Here is a 22,402-nt window from a genome sequence, read left to right as displayed (position 1 = left end):
ATTTAAAAAGGCCCCGTGGGAGTGCAATGGGCCCCTGTCTTGCTGCTTAGCAATAATGGTATGGGTTTAGGTTCTGCTGTGTGTACTGGTGGTTGACTGCCCCCCAGCCCAGAGTGTGCATGGAAAATTGTCTGGCAGCCTCCCTGACAGCAAGCAGTGATAGTGCCCATGAAGGGGACCTTGTTGGGCCCGCCCCTTTCACGGTTATCGCTTCTCGGCCTTTTGGCTAAGATCAAGTGTAGTATCTGTTCTTATCAGTTTAATATCTGATACGTCCCCTATCTGGGGACCATATATTAAATGGATTTTTGAGAACGGGGGCCGATTTCGAAGCTTGCTTCCGTCGCCCTATGCATTGACCCGATATGGCAGTATCTTCGGGTACAGTGCACCACCCCCTTACAGGGTTAAAAAGAAAGATTCCTACTTTCATTGCTACCTGCTTGCTGGCTAGCCAGCTAGCCAGCCCTGTGGGCCTTGCTGCTGCTGCTTCTGCTGCTTCTGCTTCTGCTTGTGTCTGGCCCCTGTTGGAGCGTCCAGGCACAGGACTTCTGCTGCTGCTGACTAAATGGCCTCCTTAATTGGATCATTTGAGTAGCCAGCACACCTGTGCAGGTAGGGCATGACATGATAGGCAGCTGCCTTGATAGCGGGTGGGTGCTGAATGTTCCTAATTGACAAAATAAGATTAATGCTTATGAAGAAATATAAAATCTCATCCCTTCCCCAATATCGCGCCACACCCCTACCCCTTAATTCCCTGGTTGAACGTGATGGACATATGTCTTTTTTCGACCGTACTAACTATGTAACTATGTAACATAACATGGGGGGGGGGGGGGTCTCCTGGCTGTTCACACAGGTGTGTCATTGCTGTACATTGACCATGCATTGCTTCTGTGGTATTGCAAAGGCAAAGACAAATGCTTCCAGCCATCCATTGCACTAATGGATTGGTCATCAGCTGGCTGTCTATGTCCCGCATCAATATAGACCAAAGTACAGAGGGTTAGGCTATGCTATTGTGCACCTACCTGATGCATCAGAAGGTGCGAGGCCCTTGCTAAATTCTGTGCACAGACTTTGAGATCTATGCTTTAGACTGTATCTAAACCTGCTCCAACATGGACTGACATTCTGGCCTACTTTCAGCCGATGCGACTTGTCTGTCGCTGAACAGTCGCTTTTTATGTATTCAGCACCTATGTATAATGTTGTAAAAATGCTCTAGAAGCTAAAGTCGCAGAAATGTCACACATATTTGGCCTGCAACTTTCTGTGCGACAAATTCAGACAGGAAAAATCAGTATAAATCCTTAGAAAATTATCCCCCAGTGTCTCCATCTGCTGGCGGTATTGAATAAGCATTGCTGCACTGATGGGGTATGCATTAGACGAAAAAAAAGAAGAAAAAGAAGAATAATACGCCCAGAAAAGAGGCGAAAAGGAGAAAAACGTAAAAAAACGTGAAAAAAAAGTAAGAGGAAGAGAAGGGAAAAAAAGGTGGAAATGGGTTTAAAAGTGATTTCGGCGGAGAAATATATATATATATATATATATATATATATATATATATATATATGCGCACACACACACATAGATATAAACGTATTCTCCGTTGAGATATTGCAGCCGCTGCTGTGTCCAGGCCCAGGAGCCTTAGCACTGTGCTGTGATGTCACTCAATACCACTGACATCACTAGGTGTAAACAACATCTCTCCTTTGCTGTGTATGTGACTATGGAGCTGTTTGGTGATGTCGTCTATTACGGCCTTCATAGAAGCAACAGGAGATTGTTGCATCCATCTTGAACCCTCAGAACTACAGTGCTATGATGTCACTCACTTCCACAGGCCTTGCAGAGTGTAAACAACAACAACCCAGCTTTGTTGTGTATGTAACCAAAGGGATTTGTGATGTCACCTAGAACCTTCACAGCAGCGACAGCTTTATGAGGAGCATCAGCACTGCTCTGCCTGAGCAGAACCATCACCGCCATAGGTTGTCAAATAACCCGGATTTAACCCACACAGGTAAGTCCAATGGGGTGCAGGCATGTCCTCTATGCTTACAGCTTCCCGTGGGTGTTGGTTTGATACCGTTTGGGGACAGCCAAGGAGGCATCTGCAGGCAACAAAGGTAGGTGTGTGCTTGTGTGTGTGTTTCCTATGCAGATCCTAAGCCCAGTGTCACATGCAAGTAGGAGGAGTAAGAAGGGTTCCTGGCAAATCCGGGTTATGGATTGCATTTAAAAAGGCCCCGTGGGAGTGCAATGGGCCCCTGTCTTGCTGCTTAGCAATAATGGTATGGGTTTAGGTTCTGCTGTGTGTACTGGTGGTTGACTGCCCCCCAGCCCAGAGTGTGCATGGAAAATTGTCTGGCAGCCTCCCTGACAGCAAGCAGTGATAGTGCCCATGAAGGGGACCTTGTTGGGCCCGCCCCTTTCACGGTTATCGCTTCTCGGCCTTTTGGCTAAGATCAAGTGTAGTATCTGTTCTTATCAGTTTAATATCTGATACGTCCCCTATCTGGGGACCATATATTAAATGGATTTTTGAGAACGGGGGCCGATTTCGAAGCTTGCTTCCGTCGCCCTATGCATTGACCCGATATGGCAGTATCTTCGGGTACAGTGCACCACCCCCTTACAGGGTTAAAAAGAAAGATTCCTACTTTCATTGCTACCTGCTTGCTGGCTAGCCAGCTAGCCAGCCCTGTGGGCCTTGCTGCTGCTGCAGCCAAAAAACAAAAGGTGGTGCTGCTGCTGCTTCTGCTGCTTCTGCTTCTGCTTGTGTCTGGCCCCTGTTGGAGCGTCCAGGCACAGGACTTCTGCTGCTGCTGACTAAATGGCCTCCTTAATTGGATCATTTGAGTAGCCAGCACACCTGTGCAGGTAGGGCATGACATGATAGGCAGCTGCCTTGATAGCGGGTGGGTGCTGAATGTTCCTAATTGACAAAATAAGATTAATGCTTATGAAGAAATATAAAATCTCATCCCTTCCCCAATATCGCGCCACACCCCTACCCCTTAATTCCCTGGTTGAACGTGATGGACATATGTCTTTTTTCGACCGTACTAACTATGTAACTATGTAACATAACATGGGGGGGGGGGGGGGGTCTCCTGGCTGTTCACACAGGTGTGTCATTGCTGTACATTGACCATGCATTGCTTCTGTGGTATTGCAAAGGCAAAGACAAATGCTTCCAGCCATCCATTGCACTAATGGATTGGTCATCAGCTGGCTGTCTATGTCCCGCATCAATATAGACCAAAGTACAGAGGGTTAGGCTATGCTATTGTGCACCTACCTGATGCATCAGAAGGTGCGAGGCCCTTGCTAAATTCTGTGCACAGACTTTGAGATCTATGCTTTAGACTGTATCTAAACCTGCTCCAACATGGACTGACATTCTGGCCTACTTTCAGCCGATGCGACTTGTCTGTCGCTGAACAGTCGCTTTTTATGTATTCAGCACCTATGTATAATGTTGTAAAAATGCTCTAGAAGCTAAAGTCGCAGAAATGTCACACATATTTGGCCTGCAACTTTCTGTGCGACAAATTCAGACAGGAAAAATCAGTATAAATCCTTAGAAAATTATCCCCCAGTGTCTCCATCTGCTGGCGGTATTGAATAAGCATTGCTGCACTGATGGGGTATGCATTAGACGAAAAAAAAGAAGAAAAAGAAGAATAATACGCCCAGAAAAGAGGCGAAAAGGAGAAAAACGTAAAAAAACGTGAAAAAAAAGTAAGAGGAAGAGAAGGGAAAAAAAGGTGGAAATGGGTTTAAAAGTGATTTCGGCGGAGAAATATATATATATATATATATATATATATATATATATATATACGCGCACACACACACATATATATAAACGTATTCTCCGTTGAGATATTGCAGCCGCTGCTGTGTCCAGGCCCAGGAGCCTTAGCACTGTGCTGTGATGTCACTCAATACCACTGACATCACTAGGTGTAAACAACATCTCTCCTTTGCTGTGTATGTGACTATGGAGCTGTTTGGTGATGTCGTCTATTACGGCCTTCATAGAAGCAACAGGAGATTGTTGCATCCATCTTGAACCCTCAGAACTACAGTGCTATGATGTCACTCACTTCCACAGGCCTTGCAGAGTGTAAACAACAACAACCCAGCTTTGTTGTGTATGTAACCAAAGGGATTTGTGATGTCACCTAGAACCTTCACAGCAGCGACAGCTTTATGAGGAGCATCAGCACTGCTCTGCCTGAGCAGAACCATCACCGCCATAGGTTGTCAAATAACCCGGATTTAACCCACACAGGTAAGTCCAATGGGGTGCAGGCATGTCCTCTATGCTTACAGCTTCCCGTGGGTGTTGGTTTGATACCGTTTGGGGACAGCCAAGGAGGCATCTGCAGGCAACAAAGGTAGGTGTGTGCTTGTGTGTGTGTTTCCTATGCAGATCCTAAGCCCAGTGTCACATGCAAGTAGGAGGAGTAAGAAGGGTTCCTGGCAAATCCGGGTTATGGATTGCATTTAAAAAGGCCCCGTGGGAGTGCAATGGGCCCCTGTCTTGCTGCTTAGCAATAATGGTATGGGTTTAGGTTCTGCTGTGTGTACTGGTGGTTGACTGCCCCCCAGCCCAGAGTGTGCATGGAAAATTGTCTGGCAGCCTCCCTGACAGCAAGCAGTGATAGTGCCCATGAAGGGGACCTTGTTGGGCCCGCCCCTTTCACGGTTATCGCTTCTCGGCCTTTTGGCTAAGATCAAGTGTAGTATCTGTTCTTATCAGTTTAATATCTGATACGTCCCCTATCTGGGGACCATATATTAAATGGATTTTTGAGAACGGGGGCCGATTTCGAAGCTTGCTTCCGTCGCCCTATGCATTGACCCGATATGGCAGTATCTTCGGGTACAGTGCACCACCCCCTTACAGGGTTAAAAAGAAAGATTCCTACTTTCATTGCTACCTGCTTGCTGGCTAGCCAGCTAGCCAGCCCTGTGGGCCTTGCTGCTGCAGCCAAAAAACAAAAGGTGGTGCTGCTGCTGCTTCTGCTGCTTCTGCTTCTGCTTGTGTCTGGCCCCTGTTGGAGCGTCCAGGCACAGGACTTCTGCTGCTGCTGACTAAATGGCCTCCTTAATTGGATCATTTGAGTAGCCAGCACACCTGTGCAGGTAGGGCATGACATGATAGGCAGCTGCCTTGATAGCGGGTGGGTGCTGAATGTTCCTAATTGACAAAATAAGATTAATGCTTATGAAGAAATATAAAATCTCATCCCTTCCCCAATATCGCGCCACACCCCTACCCCTTAATTCCCTGGTTGAACGTGATGGACATATGTCTTTTTTCGACCGTACTAACTATGTAACTATGTAACATAACATGGGGGGGGTCTCCTGGCTGTTCACACAGGTGTGTCATTGCTGTACATTGACCATGCATTGCTTCTGTGGTATTGCAAAGGCAAAGACAAATGCTTCCAGCCATCCATTGCACTAATGGATTGGTCATCAGCTGGCTGTCTATGTCCCGCATCAATATAGACCAAAGTACAGAGGGTTAGGCTATGCTATTGTGCACCTACCTGATGCATCAGAAGGTGCGAGGCCCTTGCTAAATTCTGTGCACAGACTTTGAGATCTATGCTTTAGACTGTATCTAAACCTGCTCCAACATGGACTGACATTCTGGCCTACTTTCAGCCGATGCGACTTGTCTGTCGCTGAACAGTCGCTTTTTATGTATTCAGCACCTATGTATAATGTTGTAAAAATGCTCTAGAAGCTAAAGTCGCAGAAATGTCACACATATTTGGCCTGCAACTTTCTGTGCGACAAATTCAGACAGGAAAAATCAGTATAAATCCTTAGAAAATTATCCCCCAGTGTCTCCATCTGCTGGCGGTATTGAATAAGCATTGCTGCACTGATGGGGTATGCATTAGACGAAAAAAAAGAAGAAAAAGAAGAATAATACGCTCAGAAAAGAGGCGAAAAGGAGAAAAACGTAAAAAAACGTGAAAAAAAAGTAAGAGGAAGAGAAGGGAAAAAAAGGTGGAAATGGGTTTAAAAGTGATTTCGGCGGAGAAATATATATATATATATATATATATATATATATATATATATATGCGCACACACACACATAGATATAAACGTATTCTCCGTTGAGATATTGCAGCCGCTGCTGTGTCCAGGCCCAGGAGCCTTAGCACTGTGCTGTGATGTCACTCAATACCACTGACATCACTAGGTGTAAACAACATCTCTCCTTTGCTGTGTATGTGACTATGGAGCTGTTTGGTGATGTCGTCTATTACGGCCTTCATAGAAGCAACAGGAGATTGTTGCATCCATCTTGAACCCTCAGAACTACAGTGCTATGATGTCACTCACTTCCACAGGCCTTGCAGAGTGTAAACAACAACAACCCAGCTTTGTTGTGTATGTAACCAAAGGGATTTGTGATGTCACCTAGAACCTTCACAGCAGCGACAGCTTTATGAGGAGCATCAGCACTGCTCTGCCTGAGCAGAACCATCACCGCCATAGGTTGTCAAATAACCCGGATTTAACCCACACAGGTAAGTCCAATGGGGTGCAGGCATGTCCTCTATGCTTACAGCTTCCCGTGGGTGTTGGTTTGATACCGTTTGGGGACAGCCAAGGAGGCATCTGCAGGCAACAAAGGTAGGTGTGTGCTTGTGTGTGTGTTTCCTATGCAGATCCTAAGCCCAGTGTCACATGCAAGTAGGAGGAGTAAGAAGGGTTCCTGGCAAATCCGGGTTATGGATTGCATTTAAAAAGGCCCCGTGGGAGTGCAATGGGCCCCTGTCTTGCTGCTTAGCAATAATGGTATGGGTTTAGGTTCTGCTGTGTGTACTGGTGGTTGACTGCCCCCCAGCCCAGAGTGTGCATGGAAAATTGTCTGGCAGCCTCCCTGACAGCAAGCAGTGATAGTGCCCATGAAGGGGACCTTGTTGGGCCCGCCCCTTTCACGGTTATCGCTTCTCGGCCTTTTGGCTAAGATCAAGTGTAGTATCTGTTCTTATCAGTTTAATATCTGATACGTCCCCTATCTGGGGACCATATATTAAATGGATTTTTGAGAACGGGGGCCGATTTCGAAGCTTGCTTCCGTCGCCCTATGCATTGACCCGATATGGCAGTATCTTCGGGTACAGTGCACCACCCCCTTACAGGGTTAAAAAGAAAGATTCCTACTTTCATTGCTACCTGCTTGCTGGCTAGCCAGCTAGCCAGCCCTGTGGGCCTTGCTGCTGCTGCAGCCAAAAAACAAAAGGTGGTGCTGCTGCTGCTTCTGCTGCTTCTGCTTCTGCTTGTGTCTGGCCCCTGTTGGAGCGTCCAGGCACAGGACTTCTGCTGCTGCTGACTAAATGGCCTCCTTAATTGGATCATTTGAGTAGCCAGCACACCTGTGCAGGTAGGGCATGACATGATAGGCAGCTGCCTTGATAGCGGGTGGGTGCTGAATGTTCCTAATTGACAAAATAAGATTAATGCTTATGAAGAAATATAAAATCTCATCCCTTCCCCAATATCGCGCCACACCCCTACCCCTTAATTCCCTGGTTGAACGTGATGGACATATGTCTTTTTTCGACCGTACTAACTATGTAACTATGTAACATAACATGGGGGGGGGGGGGGGGGGTCTCCTGGCTGTTCACACAGGTGTGTCATTGCTGTACATTGACCATGCATTGCTTCTGTGGTATTGCAAAGGCAAAGACAAATGCTTCCAGCCATCCATTGCACTAATGGATTGGTCATCAGCTGGCTGTCTATGTCCCGCATCAATATAGACCAAAGTACAGAGGGTTAGGCTATGCTATTGTGCACCTACCTGATGCATCAGAAGGTGCGAGGCCCTTGCTAAATTCTGTGCACAGACTTTGAGATCTATGCTTTAGACTGTATCTAAACCTGCTCCAACATGGACTGACATTCTGGCCTACTTTCAGCCGATGCGACTTGTCTGTCGCTGAACAGTCGCTTTTTATGTATTCAGCACCTATGTATAATGTTGTAAAAATGCTCTAGAAGCTAAAGTCGCAGAAATGTCACACATATTTGGCCTGCAACTTTCTGTGCGACAAATTCAGACAGGAAAAATCAGTATAAATCCTTAGAAAATTATCCCCCAGTGTCTCCATCTGCTGGCGGTATTGAATAAGCATTGCTGCACTGATGGGGTATGCATTAGACGAAAAAAAAGAAGAAAAAGAAGAATAATACGCTCAGAAAAGAGGCGAAAAGGAGAAAAACGTAAAAAAACGTGAAAAAAAAGTAAGAGGAAGAGAAGGGAAAAAAAGGTGGAAATGGGTTTAAAAGTGATTTCGGCGGAGAAATATATATATATATATATATATATATATATATATATATGCGCACACACACACATAGATATAAACGTATTCTCCGTTGAGATATTGCAGCCGCTGCTGTGTCCAGGCCCAGGAGCCTTAGCACTGTGCTGTGATGTCACTCAATACCACTGACATCACTAGGTGTAAACAACATCTCTCCTTTGCTGTGTATGTGACTATGGAGCTGTTTGGTGATGTCGTCTATTACGGCCTTCATAGAAGCAACAGGAGATTGTTGCATCCATCTTGAACCCTCAGAACTACAGTGCTATGATGTCACTCACTTCCACAGGCCTTGCAGAGTGTAAACAACAACAACCCAGCTTTGTTGTGTATGTAACCAAAGGGATTTGTGATGTCACCTAGAACCTTCACAGCAGCGACAGCTTTATGAGGAGCATCAGCACTGCTCTGCCTGAGCAGAACCATCACCGCCATAGGTTGTCAAATAACCCGGATTTAACCCACACAGGTAAGTCCAATGGGGTGCAGGCATGTCCTCTATGCTTACAGCTTCCCGTGGGTGTTGGTTTGATACCGTTTGGGGACAGCCAAGGAGGCATCTGCAGGCAACAAAGGTAGGTGTGTGCTTGTGTGTGTGTTTCCTATGCAGATCCTAAGCCCAGTGTCACATGCAAGTAGGAGGAGTAAGAAGGGTTCCTGGCAAATCCGGGTTATGGATTGCATTTAAAAAGGCCCCGTGGGAGTGCAATGGGCCCCTGTCTTGCTGCTTAGCAATAATGGTATGGGTTTAGGTTCTGCTGTGTGTACTGGTGGTTGACTGCCCCCCAGCCCAGAGTGTGCATGGAAAATTGTCTGGCAGCCTCCCTGACAGCAAGCAGTGATAGTGCCCATGAAGGGGACCTTGTTGGGCCCGCCCCTTTCACGGTTATCGCTTCTCGGCCTTTTGGCTAAGATCAAGTGTAGTATCTGTTCTTATCAGTTTAATATCTGATACGTCCCCTATCTGGGGACCATATATTAAATGGATTTTTGAGAACGGGGGCCGATTTCGAAGCTTGCTTCCGTCGCCCTATGCATTGACCCGATATGGCAGTATCTTCGGGTACAGTGCACCACCCCCTTACAGGGTTAAAAAGAAAGATTCCTACTTTCATTGCTACCTGCTTGCTGGCTAGCCAGCTAGCCAGCCCTGTGGGCCTTGCTGCTGCTGCAGCCAAAAAACAAAAGGTGGTGCTGCTGCTGCTTCTGCTGCTTCTGCTTCTGCTTGTGTCTGGCCCCTGTTGGAGCGTCCAGGCACAGGACTTCTGCTGCTGCTGACTAAATGGCCTCCTTAATTGGATCATTTGAGTAGCCAGCACACCTGTGCAGGTAGGGCATGACATGATAGGCAGCTGCCTTGATAGCGGGTGGGTGCTGAATGTTCCTAATTGACAAAATAAGATTAATGCTTATGAAGAAATATAAAATCTCATCCCTTCCCCAATATCGCGCCACACCCCTACCCCTTAATTCCCTGGTTGAACGTGATGGACATATGTCTTTTTTCGACCGTACTAACTATGTAACTATGTAACATAACATGGGGGGGGGGGGGGGGGTCTCCTGGCTGTTCACACAGGTGTGTCATTGCTGTACATTGACCATGCATTGCTTCTGTGGTATTGCAAAGGCAAAGACAAATGCTTCCAGCCATCCATTGCACTAATGGATTGGTCATCAGCTGGCTGTCTATGTCCCGCATCAATATAGACCAAAGTACAGAGGGTTAGGCTATGCTATTGTGCACCTACCTGATGCATCAGAAGGTGCGAGGCCCTTGCTAAATTCTGTGCACAGACTTTGAGATCTATGCTTTAGACTGTATCTAAACCTGCTCCAACATGGACTGACATTCTGGCCTACTTTCAGCCGATGCGACTTGTCTGTCGCTGAACAGTCGCTTTTTATGTATTCAGCACCTATGTATAATGTTGTAAAAATGCTCTAGAAGCTAAAGTCGCAGAAATGTCACACATATTTGGCCTGCAACTTTCTGTGCGACAAATTCAGACAGGAAAAATCAGTATAAATCCTTAGAAAATTATCCCCCAGTGTCTCCATCTGCTGGCGGTATTGAATAAGCATTGCTGCACTGATGGGGTATGCATTAGACGAAAAAAAAGAAGAAAAAGAAGAATAATACGCCCAGAAAAGAGGCGAAAAGGAGAAAAACGTAAAAAAACGTGAAAAAAAAGTAAGAGGAAGAGAAGGGAAAAAAAGGTGGAAATGGGTTTAAAAGTGATTTCGGCGGAGAAATATATATATATATATATATATATGCGCACACACACACATAGATATAAACGTATTCTCCGTTGAGATATTGCAGCCGCTGCTGTGTCCAGGCCCAGGAGCCTTAGCACTGTGCTGTGATGTCACTCAATACCACTGACATCACTAGGTGTAAACAACATCTCTCCTTTGCTGTGTATGTGACTATGGAGCTGTTTGGTGATGTCGTCTATTACGGCCTTCATAGAAGCAACAGGAGATTGTTGCATCCATCTTGAACCCTCAGAACTACAGTGCTATGATGTCACTCACTTCCACAGGCCTTGCAGAGTGTAAACAACAACAACCCAGCTTTGTTGTGTATGTAACCAAAGGGATTTGTGATGTCACCTAGAACCTTCACAGCAGCGACAGCTTTATGAGGAGCATCAGCACTGCTCTGCCTGAGCAGAACCATCACCGCCATAGGTTGTCAAATAACCCGGATTTAACCCACACAGGTAAGTCCAATGGGGTGCAGGCATGTCCTCTATGCTTACAGCTTCCCGTGGGTGTTGGTTTGATACCGTTTGGGGACAGCCAAGGAGGCATCTGCAGGCAACAAAGGTAGGTGTGTGCTTGTGTGTGTGTTTCCTATGCAGATCCTAAGCCCAGTGTCACATGCAAGTAGGAGGAGTAAGAAGGGTTCCTGGCAAATCCGGGTTATGGATTGCATTTAAAAAGGCCCCGTGGGAGTGCAATGGGCCCCTGTCTTGCTGCTTAGCAATAATGGTATGGGTTTAGGTTCTGCTGTGTGTACTGGTGGTTGACTGCCCCCCAGCCCAGAGTGTGCATGGAAAATTGTCTGGCAGCCTCCCTGACAGCAAGCAGTGATAGTGCCCATGAAGGGGACCTTGTTGGGCCCGCCCCTTTCACGGTTATCGCTTCTCGGCCTTTTGGCTAAGATCAAGTGTAGTATCTGTTCTTATCAGTTTAATATCTGATACGTCCCCTATCTGGGGACCATATATTAAATGGATTTTTGAGAACGGGGGCCGATTTCGAAGCTTGCTTCCGTCGCCCTATGCATTGACCCGATATGGCAGTATCTTCGGGTACAGTGCACCACCCCCTTACAGGGTTAAAAAGAAAGATTCCTACTTTCATTGCTACCTGCTTGCTGGCTAGCCAGCTAGCCAGCCCTGTGGGCCTTGCTGCTGCTGCAGCCAAAAAACAAAAGGTGGTGCTGCTGCTGCTTCTGCTGCTTCTGCTTCTGCTTGTGTCTGGCCCCTGTTGGAGCGTCCAGGCACAGGACTTCTGCTGCTGCTGACTAAATGGCCTCCTTAATTGGATCATTTGAGTAGCCAGCACACCTGTGCAGGTAGGGCATGACATGATAGGCAGCTGCCTTGATAGCGGGTGGGTGCTGAATGTTCCTAATTGACAAAATAAGATTAATGCTTATGAAGAAATATAAAATCTCATCCCTTCCCCAATATCGCGCCACACCCCTACCCCTTAATTCCCTGGTTGAACGTGATGGACATATGTCTTTTTTCGACCGTACTAACTATGTAACTATGTAACATAACATGGGGGGGGGGGGGGTCTCCTGGCTGTTCACACAGGTGTGTCATTGCTGTACATTGACCATGCATTGCTTCTGTGGTATTGCAAAGGCAAAGACAAATGCTTCCAGCCATCCATTGCACTAATGGATTGGTCATCAGCTGGCTGTCTATGTCCCGCATCAATATAGACCAAAGTACAGAGGGTTAGGCTATGCTATTGTGCACCTACCTGATGCATCAGAAGGTGCGAGGCCCTTGCTAAATTCTGTGCACAGACTTTGAGATCTATGCTTTAGACTGTATCTAAACCTGCTCCAACATGGACTGACATTCTGGCCTACTTTCAGCCGATGCGACTTGTCTGTCGCTGAACAGTCGCTTTTTATGTATTCAGCACCTATGTATAATGTTGTAAAAATGCTCTAGAAGCTAAAGTCGCAGAAATGTCACACATATTTGGCCTGCAACTTTCTGTGCGACAAATTCAGACAGGAAAAATCAGTATAAATCCTTAGAAAATTATCCCCCAGTGTCTCCATCTGCTGGCGGTATTGAATAAGCATTGCTGCACTGATGGGGTATGCATTAGACGAAAAAAAAGAAGAAAAAGAAGAATAATACGCCCAGAAAAGAGGCGAAAAGGAGAAAAACGTAAAAAAACGTGAAAAAAAAGTAAGAGGAAGAGAAGGGAAAAAAAGGTGGAAATGGGTTTAAAAGTGATTTCGGCGGAGAAATATATATATATATATATATATATGCGCACACACACACATAGATATAAACGTATTCTCCGTTGAGATATTGCAGCCGCTGCTGTGTCCAGGCCCAGGAGCCTTAGCACTGTGCTGTGATGTCACTCAATACCACTGACATCACTAGGTGTAAACAACATCTCTCCTTTGCTGTGTATGTGACTATGGAGCTGTTTGGTGATGTCGTCTATTACGGCCTTCATAGAAGCAACAGGAGATTGTTGCATCCATCTTGAACCCTCAGAACTACAGTGCTATGATGTCACTCACTTCCACAGGCCTTGCAGAGTGTAAACAACAACAACCCAGCTTTGTTGTGTATGTAACCAAAGGGATTTGTGATGTCACCTAGAACCTTCACAGCAGCGACAGCTTTATGAGGAGCATCAGCACTGCTCTGCCTGAGCAGAACCATCACCGCCATAGGTTGTCAAATAACCCGGATTTAACCCACACAGGTAAGTCCAATGGGGTGCAGGCATGTCCTCTATGCTTACAGCTTCCCGTGGGTGTTGGTTTGATACCGTTTGGGGACAGCCAAGGAGGCATCTGCAGGCAACAAAGGTAGGTGTGTGCTTGTGTGTGTGTTTCCTATGCAGATCCTAAGCCCAGTGTCACATGCAAGTAGGAGGAGTAAGAAGGGTTCCTGGCAAATCCGGGTTATGGATTGCATTTAAAAAGGCCCCGTGGGAGTGCAATGGGCCCCTGTCTTGCTGCTTAGCAATAATGGTATGGGTTTAGGTTCTGCTGTGTGTACTGGTGGTTGACTGCCCCCCAGCCCAGAGTGTGCATGGAAAATTGTCTGGCAGCCTCCCTGACAGCAAGCAGTGATAGTGCCCATGAAGGGGACCTTGTTGGGCCCGCCCCTTTCACGGTTATCGCTTCTCGGCCTTTTGGCTAAGATCAAGTGTAGTATCTGTTCTTATCAGTTTAATATCTGATACGTCCCCTATCTGGGGACCATATATTAAATGGATTTTTGAGAACGGGGGCCGATTTCGAAGCTTGCTTCCGTCGCCCTATGCATTGACCCGATATGGCAGTATCTTCGGGTACAGTGCACCACCCCCTTACAGGGTTAAAAAGAAAGATTCCTACTTTCATTGCTACCTGCTTGCTGGCTAGCCAGCTAGCCAGCCCTGTGGGCCTTGCTGCTGCTGCAGCCAAAAAACAAAAGGTGGTGCTGCTGCTGCTTCTGCTGCTTCTGCTTCTGCTTGTGTCTGGCCCCTGTTGGAGCGTCCAGGCACAGGACTTCTGCTGCTGCTGACTAAATGGCCTCCTTAATTGGATCATTTGAGTAGCCAGCACACCTGTGCAGGTAGGGCATGACATGATAGGCAGCTGCCTTGATAGCGGGTGGGTGCTGAATGTTCCTAATTGACAAAATAAGATTAATGCTTATGAAGAAATATAAAATCTCATCCCTTCCCCAATATCGCGCCACACCCCTACCCCTTAATTCCCTGGTTGAACGTGATGGACATATGTCTTTTTTCGACCGTACTAACTATGTAACTATGTAACATAACATGGGGGGGGGGGGGGTCTCCTGGCTGTTCACACAGGTGTGTCATTGCTGTACATTGACCATGCATTGCTTCTGTGGTATTGCAAAGGCAAAGACAAATGCTTCCAGCCATCCATTGCACTAATGGATTGGTCATCAGCTGGCTGTCTATGTCCCGCATCAATATAGACCAAAGTACAGAGGGTTAGGCTATGCTATTGTGCACCTACCTGATGCATCAGAAGGTGCGAGGCCCTTGCTAAATTCTGTGCACAGACTTTGAGATCTATGCTTTAGACTGTATCTAAACCTGCTCCAACATGGACTGACATTCTGGCCTACTTTCAGCCGATGCGACTTGTCTGTCGCTGAACAGTCGCTTTTTATGTATTCAGCACCTATGTATAATGTTGTAAAAATGCTCTAGAAGCTAAAGTCGCAGAAATGTCACACATATTTGGCCTGCAACTTTCTGTGCGACAAATTCAGACAGGAAAAATCAGTATAAATCCTTAGAAAATTATCCCCCAGTGTCTCCATCTGCTGGCGGTATTGAATAAGCATTGCTGCACTGATGGGGTATGCATTAGACGAAAAAAAAGAAGAAAAAGAAGAATAATACGCCCAGAAAAGAGGCGAAAAGGAGAAAAACGTAAAAAAACGTGAAAAAAAAGTAAGAGGAAGAGAAGGGAAAAAAAGGTGGAAATGGGTTTAAAAGTGATTTCGGCGGAGAAATATATATATATATATATATATATATATATATATATATATATATATGCGCACACACACACATAGATATAAACGTATTCTCCGTTGAGATATTGCAGCCGCTGCTGTGTCCAGGCCCAGGAGCCTTAGCACTGTGCTGTGATGTCACTCAATACCACTGACATCACTAGGTGTAAACAACATCTCTCCTTTGCTGTGTATGTGACTATGGAGCTGTTTGGTGATGTCGTCTATTACGGCCTTCATAGAAGCAACAGGAGATTGTTGCATCCATCTTGAACCCTCAGAACTACAGTGCTATGATGTCACTCACTTCCACAGGCCTTGCAGAGTGTAAACAACAACAACCCAGCTTTGTTGTGTATGTAACCAAAGGGATTTGTGATGTCACCTAGAACCTTCACAGCAGCGACAGCTTTATGAGGAGCATCAGCACTGCTCTGCCTGAGCAGAACCATCACCGCCGTAGGTTGTCAAATAACCCGGATTTAACCCACACAGGTAAGTCCAATGGGGTGCAGGCATGTCCTCTATGCTTACAGCTTCCCGTGGGTGTTGGTTTGATACCGTTTGGGGACAGCCAAGGAGGCATCTGCAGGCAACAAAGGTAGGTGTGTGCTTGTGTGTGTGTTTCCTATGCAGATCCTAAGCCCAGTGTCACATGCAAGTAGGAGGAGTAAGAAGGGTTCCTGGCAAATCCGGGTTATGGATTGCATTTAAAAAGGCCCCGTGGGAGTGCAATGGGCCCCTGTCTTGCTGCTTAGCAATAATGGTATGGGTTTAGGTTCTGCTGTGTGTACTGGTGGTTGACTGCCCCCCAGCCCAGAGTGTGCATGGAAAATTGTCTGGCAGCCTCCCTGACAGCAAGCAGTGATAGTGCCCATGAAGGGGACCTTGTTGGGCCCGCCCCTTTCACGGTTATCGCTTCTCGGCCTTTTGGCTAAGATCAAGTGTAGTATCTGTTCTTATCAGTTTAATATCTGATACGTCCCCTATCTGGGGACCATATATTAAATGGATTTTTGAGAACGGGGGCCGATTTCGAAGCTTGCTTCCGTCGCCCTATGCATTGACCCGATATGGCAGTATCTTCGGGTACAGTGCACCACCCCCTTACAGGGTTAAAAAGAAAGATTCCTACTTTCATTGCTACCTGCTTGCTGGCTAGCCAGCTAGCCAGCCCTGTGGGCCTTGCTGCTGCTGCAGCCAAAAAACAAAAGGTGGTGCTGCTGCTGCTTCTGCTGCTTCTGCTTCTGCTTGTGTCTGGCCCCTGTTGGAGCGTCCAGGCACAGGACTTCTGCTGCTGCTGACTAAATGGCCTCCTTAATTGGATCATTTGAGTAGCCAGCACACCTGTGCAGGTAGGGCATGACATGATAGGCAGCTGCCTTGATAGCGGGTGGGTGCTGAATGTTCCTAATTGACAAAATAAGATTAATGCTTATGAAGAAATATAAAATCTCATCCCTTCCCCAATATCGCGCCACACCCCTACCCCTTAATTCCCTGGTTGAACGTGATGGACATATGTCTTTTTTCGACCGTACTAACTATGTAACTATGTAACATAACATGGGGGGGGGGGGTCTCCTGGCTGTTCACACAGGTGTGTCATTGCTGTACATTGACCATGCATTGCTTCTGTGGTATTGCAAAGGCAAAGACAAATGCTTCCAGCCATCCATTGCACTAATGGATTGGTCATCAGCTGGCTGTCTATGTCCCGCATCAATATAGACCAAAGTACAGAGGGTTAGGCTATGCTATTGTGCACCTACCTGATGCATCAGAAGGTGCGAGGCCCTTGCTAAATTCTGTGCACAGACTTTGAGATCTATGCTTTAGACTGTATCTAAACCTGCTCCAACATGGACTGACATTCTGGCCTACTTTCAGCCGATGCGACTTGTCTGTCGCTGAACAGTCGCTTTTTATGTATTCAGCACCTATGTATAATGTTGTAAAAATGCTCTAGAAGCTAAAGTCGCAGAAATGTCACACATATTTGGCCTGCAACTTTCTGTGCGACAAATTCAGACAGGAAAAATCAGTATAAATCCTTAGAAAATTATCCCCCAGTGTCTCCATCTGCTGGCGGTATTGAATAAGCATTGCTGCACTGATGGGGTATGCATTAGACGAAAAAAAAAGAAGAAAAAGAAGAATAATACGCCCAGAAAAGAGGCGAAAAGGAGAAAAACGTAAAAAAACGTGAAAAAAAAAGTAAGAGGAAGAGAAGGGAAAAAAAGGTGGAAATGGGTTTAAAAGTGATTTCGGCGGAGAAATATATATATATATATATATATATATATATATATATATATATGCGCACACACACACATAGATATAAACGTATTCTCCGTTGAGATATTGCAGCCGCTGCTGTGTCCAGGCCCAGGAGCCTTAGCACTGTGCTGTGATGTCACTCAATACCACTGACATCACTAGGTGTAAACAACATCTCTCCTTTGCTGTGTATGTGACTATGGAGCTGTTTGGTGATGTCGTCTATTACGGCCTTCATAGAAGCAACAGGAGATTGTTGCATCCATCTTGAACCCTCAGAACTACAGTGCTATGATGTCACTCACTTCCACAGGCCTTGCAGAGTGTAAACAACAACAACCCAGCTTTGTTGTGTATGTAACCAAAGGGATTTGTGATGTCACCTAGAACCTTCACAGCAGCGACAGCTTTATGAGGAGCATCAGCACTGCTCTGCCTGAGCAGAACCATCACCGCCATAGGTTGTCAAATAACCCGGATTTAACCCACACAGGTAAGTCCAATGGGGTGCAGGCATGTCCTCTATGCTTACAGCTTCCCGTGGGTGTTGGTTTGATACCGTTTGGGGACAGCCAAGGAGGCATCTGCAGGCAACAAAGGTAGGTGTGTGCTTGTGTGTGTGTTTCCTATGCAGATCCTAAGCCCAGTGTCACATGCAAGTAGGAGGAGTAAGAAGGGTTCCTGGCAAATCCGGTTATGGATTGCATTTAAAAAGGCCCCGTGGGAGTGCAATGGGCCCCTGTCTTGCTGCTTAGCAATAATGGTATGGGTTTAGGTTCTGCTGTGTGTACTGGTGGTTGACTGCCCCCCAGCCCAGAGTGTGCATGGAAAATTGTCTGGCAGCCTCCCTGACAGCAAGCAGTGATAGTGCCCATGAAGGGGACCTTGTTGGGCCCGCCCCTTTCACGGTTATCGCTTCTCGGCCTTTTGGCTAAGATCAAGTGTAGTATCTGTTCTTATCAGTTTTCATGCTGGTGGGGATGGGTGCTGCATGGAGGATGCAGGTGTACCAGGGCTTTCCGGGGCTGGTTCTGAGGAATCAGCTCGACGGCTGCCCCGATGTGACCTGTTCCCTCCGGGTCTCGCCATGAGGCTGAGAGGGTCTAGAGCCGAGGTACTTTTGTGCCTCGGGGAGTGGTGACCCCGAGGTGCCGAAACTCACTGGGAGAATAGACTCACTGAGTTGAAGCACGGGCACCATAATCTCTTCACCTTGTGGCACTCACCTCTTGATTCCCGGCCTTCTGGCTAGGATCAGAGAAATTTTTATAGATCCGCCGGATGTCCGGGCAGTATATCTGCACACATTCACTTATTTATTTCTTTTTTGTCTCACTGTGTCACTTTTTGCGTGTTGTGTGTTCACAGGATTTGTCAGGATGCGGTAGCCCTTCTGGGTGTCCCTCTGGCGGTCTAGGGGAGGTGTGTGTGGCCATTAGGTTCCGCACCTCCCTGCAAACACCCCGGGTACTCCTGCTTTGGCAGGGTACCTACCGTAATCGGCTCTGCGGGCAGATACCTTGGCTAACGCCAAGGGGGATGCCGGGAGCATTTGTGGTCCCCTAGTAGCTTCGGTGAAAAGGGACATCGAACCTGGAACCTCGCAGGTACCTTTTGGTCCGGAGGCGAAGGGTAAGGTTTGTTGGGGGGCCTCTCTCCTATCGGAGAAGGGCTTGCGATAGACCGCATCCTTTGTGCACGTTTTTTTAGTGTAACACGTTTGCACTTTTTCTTGCACTTTGGGTGAATCGAAAGCACGTTCCTCGGCTTTAAAAAAAAAAAAAAAAAAAAAAAAATCTGTTCTTATCAGTTTAATATCTGATACGTCCCCTATCTGGGGACCATATATTAAATGGATTTTTGAGAACGGGGGCCGATTTCGAAGCTTGCTTCCGTCGCCCTATGCATTGACCCGATATGGCAGTATCTTCGGGTACAGTGCACCACCCCCTTACAGGGTTAAAAAGAAAGATTCCTACTTTCATTGCTACCTGCTTGCTGGCTAGCCAGCTAGCCAGCCCTGTGGGCCTTGCTGCTGCTGCAGCCAAAAAACAAAGGTGGTGCTGCTGCTGCTTCTGCTGCTTCTGCTTCTGCTTGTGTCTGGCCCCTGTTGGAGCGTCCAGGCACAGGACTTCTGCTGCTGCTGACTAAATGGCCTCCTTAATTGGATCATTTGAGTAGCCAGCACACCTGTGCAGGTAGGGCATGACATGATAGGCAGCTGCCTTGATAGCGGGTGGGTGCTGAATGTTCCTAATTGACAAAATAAGATTAATGCTTATGAAGAAATATAAAATCTCATCCCTTCCCCAATACACCCCTACCCCTTAATTCCCTGGTTGAACGTGATGGACATATGTCTTTTTTCGACCGTACTAACTATGTAACTATGTAACATAACATGGGGGGGGGGGGGGGGGGTCTCCTGGCTGTTCACACAGGTGTGTCATTGCTGTACATTGACCATGCATTGCTTCTGTGGTATTGCAAAGGCAAAGACAAATGCTTCCAGCCATCCATTGCACTAATGGATTGGTCATCAGCTGGCTGTCTATGTCCCGCATCAATATAGACCAAAGTACAGAGGGTTAGGCTATGCTATTGTGCACCTACCTGATGCATCAGAAGGTGCGAGGCCCTTGCTAAATTCTGTGCACAGACTTTGAGATCTATGCTTTAGACTGTATCTAAACCTGCTCCAACATGGACTGACATTCTGGCCTACTTTCAGCCGATGCGACTTGTCTGTCGCTGAACAGTCGCTTTTTATGTATTCAGCACCTATGTATAATGTTGTAAAAATGCTCTAGAAGCTAAAGTCGCAGAAATGTCACACATATTTGGCCTGCAACTTTCTGTGCGACAAATTCAGACAGGAAAAATCAGTATAAATCCTTAGAAAATTATCCCCCAGTGTCTCCATCTGCTGGCGGTATTGAATAAGCATTGCTGCACTGATGGGGTATGCATTAGACGAAAAAAAAGAAGAAAAAGAAGAATAATACGCCCAGAAAAGAGGCGAAAAGGAGAAAAACGTAAAAAAACGTGAAAAAAAAGTAAGAGGAAGAGAAGGGAAAAAAAGGTGGAAATGGGTTTAAAAGTGATTTCGGCGGAGAAATATATATATATATATATATATATATATATATATATATATATATATGCGCACACACACACATAGATATAAACGTATTCTCCGTTGAGATATTGCAGCCGCTGCTGTGTCCAGGCCCAGGAGCCTTAGCACTGTGCTGTGATGTCACTCAATACCACTGACATCACTAGGTGTAAACAACATCTCTCCTTTGCTGTGTATGTGACTATGGAGCTGTTTGGTGATGTCGTCTATTACGGCCTTCATAGAAGCAACAGGAGATTGTTGCATCCATCTTGAACCCTCAGAACTACAGTGCTATGATGTCACTCACTTCCACAGGCCTTGCAGAGTGTAAACAACAACAACCCAGCTTTGTTGTGTATGTAACCAAAGGGATTTGTGATGTCACCTAGAACCTTCACAGCAGCGACAGCTTTATGAGGAGCATCAGCACTGCTCTGCCTGAGCAGAACCATCACCGCCATAGGTTGTCAAATAACCCGGATTTAACCCACACAGGTAAGTCCAATGGGGTGCAGGCATGTCCTCTATGCTTACAGCTTCCCGTGGGTGTTGGTTTGATACCGTTTGGGGACAGCCAAGGAGGCATCTGCAGGCAACAAAGGTAGGTGTGTGCTTGTGTGTGTGTTTCCTATGCAGATCCTAAGCCCAGTGTCACATGCAAGTAGGAGGAGTAAGAAGGGTTCCTGGCAAATCCGGGTTATGGATTGCATTTAAAAAGGCCCCGTGGGAGTGCAATGGGCCCCTGTCTTGCTGCTTAGCAATAATGGTATGGGTTTAGGTTCTGCTGTGTGTACTGGTGGTTGACTGCCCCCCAGCCCAGAGTGTGCATGGAAAATTGTCTGGCAGCCTCCCTGACAGCAAGCAGTGATAGTGCCCATGAAGGGGACCTTGTTGGGCCCGCCCCTTTCACGGTTATCGCTTCTCGGCCTTTTGGCTAAGATCAAGTGTAGTATCTGTTCTTATCAGTTTAATATCTGATACGTCCCCTATCTGGGGACCATATATTAAATGGATTTTTGAGAACGGGGGCCGATTTCGAAGCTTGCTTCCGTCGCCCTATGCATTGACCCGATATGGCAGTATCTTCGGGTACAGTGCACCACCCCCTTACAGGGTTAAAAAGAAAGATTCCTACTTTCATTGCTACCTGCTTGCTGGCTAGCCAGCTAGCCAGCCCTGTGGGCCTTGCTGCTGCTGCAGCCAAAAAACAAAAGGTGGTGCTGCTGCTGCTTCTGCTGCTTCTGCTTCTGCTTGTGTCTGGCCCCTGTTGGAGCGTCCAGGCACAGGACTTCTGCTGCTGCTGACTAAATGGCCTCCTTAATTGGATCATTTGAGTAGCCAGCACACCTGTGCAGGTAGGGCATGACATGATAGGCAGCTGCCTTGATAGCGGGTGGGTGCTGAATGTTCCTAATTGACAAAATAAGATTAATGCTTATGAAGAAATATAAAATCTCATCCCTTCCCCAATATCGCGCCACACCCCTACCACCTTAATTCCCTGGTTGAACGTGATGGACATATGTCTTTTTTCGACCGTACTAACTATGTAACTATGTAACATAACATGGGGGGGGGGGGGGGGGTCTCCTGGCTGTTCACACAGGTGTGTCATTGCTGTACATTGACCATGCATTGCTTCTGTGGTATTGCAAAGGCAAAGACAAATGCTTCCAGCCATCCATTGCACTAATGGATTGGTCATCAGCTGGCTGTCTATGTCCCGCATCAATATAGACCAAAGTACAGAGGGTTAGGCTATGCTATTGTGCACCTACCTGATGCATCAGAAGGTGCGAGGCCCTTGCTAAATTCTGTGCACAGACTTT

At 46.7% G+C, this 22,402-nt stretch overlaps 10 non-coding genes and 1 pseudogene across 10 annotated transcripts; all 11 read left to right on the top strand.

Annotated features, from left to right (window-relative positions):
* Positions 1-206: 206 nt before the first annotated feature.
* Positions 207-397, top strand: LOC130306026 (U2 spliceosomal RNA). The gene has a single exon (XR_008855428.1). It is a non-coding gene; the product is annotated as a U2 spliceosomal RNA (small nuclear RNA).
* Positions 398-2,454: 2,057 nt separating this feature from the next.
* Positions 2,455-2,645, top strand: LOC130306025 (U2 spliceosomal RNA). Its single transcript, XR_008855427.1, has one exon. It is a non-coding gene; the product is annotated as a U2 spliceosomal RNA (small nuclear RNA).
* A 2,089-nt stretch (positions 2,646-4,734) lies between these two features.
* LOC130306023 (U2 spliceosomal RNA) lies at positions 4,735-4,925 on the top strand. Its single transcript, XR_008855425.1, has one exon. It is a non-coding gene; the product is annotated as a U2 spliceosomal RNA (small nuclear RNA).
* A 2,078-nt stretch (positions 4,926-7,003) lies between these two features.
* LOC130306022 (U2 spliceosomal RNA) lies at positions 7,004-7,194 on the top strand. Its single transcript, XR_008855424.1, has one exon. It is a non-coding gene; the product is annotated as a U2 spliceosomal RNA (small nuclear RNA).
* A 2,087-nt stretch (positions 7,195-9,281) lies between these two features.
* On the top strand, positions 9,282-9,472 carry LOC130306021 (U2 spliceosomal RNA). The gene has a single exon (XR_008855423.1). It is a non-coding gene; the product is annotated as a U2 spliceosomal RNA (small nuclear RNA).
* A 2,072-nt stretch (positions 9,473-11,544) lies between these two features.
* Positions 11,545-11,735, top strand: LOC130306020 (U2 spliceosomal RNA). Its single transcript, XR_008855422.1, has one exon. It is a non-coding gene; the product is annotated as a U2 spliceosomal RNA (small nuclear RNA).
* Positions 11,736-13,804: 2,069 nt separating this feature from the next.
* On the top strand, positions 13,805-13,995 carry LOC130306019 (U2 spliceosomal RNA). The gene has a single exon (XR_008855421.1). It is a non-coding gene; the product is annotated as a U2 spliceosomal RNA (small nuclear RNA).
* Positions 13,996-16,086: 2,091 nt separating this feature from the next.
* Positions 16,087-16,277, top strand: LOC130306018 (U2 spliceosomal RNA). Its single transcript, XR_008855420.1, has one exon. It is a non-coding gene; the product is annotated as a U2 spliceosomal RNA (small nuclear RNA).
* A 2,086-nt stretch (positions 16,278-18,363) lies between these two features.
* LOC130306029 (U2 spliceosomal RNA) lies at positions 18,364-18,523 on the top strand (annotated as a pseudogene).
* A 691-nt stretch (positions 18,524-19,214) lies between these two features.
* Positions 19,215-19,401, top strand: LOC130306028 (U2 spliceosomal RNA). The gene has a single exon (XR_008855430.1). It is a non-coding gene; the product is annotated as a U2 spliceosomal RNA (small nuclear RNA).
* A 2,086-nt stretch (positions 19,402-21,487) lies between these two features.
* Positions 21,488-21,678, top strand: LOC130306017 (U2 spliceosomal RNA). The gene has a single exon (XR_008855419.1). It is a non-coding gene; the product is annotated as a U2 spliceosomal RNA (small nuclear RNA).
* The last annotated feature ends 724 nt before the right edge of the window (positions 21,679-22,402 follow it).

The sequence above is a fragment of the Hyla sarda genome, unplaced genomic scaffold (assembly GCF_029499605.1).
Source record: "Hyla sarda isolate aHylSar1 unplaced genomic scaffold, aHylSar1.hap1 scaffold_1351, whole genome shotgun sequence".
NCBI lineage: Eukaryota > Metazoa > Chordata > Amphibia > Anura > Hylidae > Hyla > Hyla sarda.
This window is presented reverse-complemented; position numbering and strand designations above follow the sequence as displayed.